The sequence below is a fragment of the Diabrotica virgifera genome, chromosome 4 (genome assembly GCF_917563875.1).
Source record: "Diabrotica virgifera virgifera chromosome 4, PGI_DIABVI_V3a".
Taxonomy (NCBI): Eukaryota; Metazoa; Arthropoda; class Insecta; order Coleoptera; family Chrysomelidae; genus Diabrotica; species Diabrotica virgifera.
This window is the reverse complement of record NC_065446.1, coordinates 65,375,896-65,377,159: the sequence shown is the minus strand read 5'-3', so window position 1 is coordinate 65,377,159 and position 1,264 is coordinate 65,375,896. Positions and strand designations below refer to the sequence as shown.

General features: G+C 33.5%; 1 long non-coding RNA gene across 1 annotated transcript; it reads right to left on the bottom strand.

Annotated features, from left to right (window-relative positions):
• Positions 1 to 264: 264 nt before the first annotated feature.
• LOC114329141 (uncharacterized) lies at positions 265 to 807 on the bottom strand. Its single transcript, XR_003652271.2, has 2 exons — positions 723 to 807; positions 265 to 664 (listed from the first exon to the last, which is right to left on the bottom strand). It is a non-coding gene; the product is annotated as an uncharacterized LOC114329141 (long non-coding RNA).
• Between the last annotated feature and the right edge of the window lie 457 nt (positions 808 to 1,264).

The following is a 1,264-nucleotide window of genomic DNA, read 5'->3' as shown; positions in this document are numbered from 1 at the left end:
AAGTATAAAGAAGGAGAAAAAGCAAGTTTTTATTTTTGTTTATACATAAGATTACTTGTTTTTTAGTATACTTGTCGTGTTCATATTAACAACGATATATCGAACTCATCTCCAACTGTCAACATTGGACCTGGACCAAGAAACAAATTCGATATAACCTCACCAACACCAACACGGCGGGCATGAGACTTTATGTGGGTCCTTGTATTCTACTCCTCTGCATTCTCCAGGCATACGGTACACTATCAGTAAAAAAGGAATGAATTTCGGTATAAATGCTTTATTTTCTCATTTCTTTGGTTATAAATTCAGGATCTACATTCTAGTCATTGTGAAGTTACTTTATATTTATATAAAAAAAAACTGTCTCTGCTGAGAGGCAAGTAAAAGATTCTATTAAAAACTTAGCTTGTGGTGTGAAGGCTTCTTCCGGTGCTGTCCTAGGTTATCCACAGCTCCAGATCTTCTTCGGGAGGCGTCAGGTGGAAGTTTGATGTATGGTGGTTGCCTCCGGAGCTATTTAACTGTTCGTCGAACCCATGGGTGACTGTCTTGAGGAACTGGTACTCTACTATTCACGATGTGGTTACTGTCTGGGGAACATTCTATTCTCTGGGCCAAAACAGACGAGTTAAGGCTAGGGCCACGCCCTTCACCTGGGTGCCTAAAAGAGAAATCAAGATGTAGATAACCCGCAGCATAAATTTATGAAGGGTCCCTACCACCCAAGTCAACAAAACCTTAATATTCCCCACCAGCAGCACAGAAAATCATATAGGTGACTTCTAAACCAAATAGTAGACCATAAATGTTTTAATTTAAATACCCCAATTACAAAATACAATTAAATAAATAAATAAAAATAAATTAATTTAATCCCACATATTTCTATAAAACTAACGTAATAAATTAAACTTGAAAATAATTAATATTTAACACAACTGCTGATGCTAATGAATTAGCATTCATGGAAAATAAATAAATAAATACCCCAAAATTATTTTCTTATTGGATGAATAAAATTTACAATACAAATAGGTAAAAATATAAATATATTCTGCAAATTCGAGTTAGTCAATTAATAAAAATATGATCTGAAAACTAAACAATAAAACCACAAAAACAACTTACCATCAACTATTTTCAATGGGAAATAAACCACAATTTTACCAAAAAAAATGTTATGAATGGTTACCCATACTGAAAGAGGAAGTCAATAGAAAGAAAATACCACGATTAGTAAGTCAATAACATATCGAGTTAG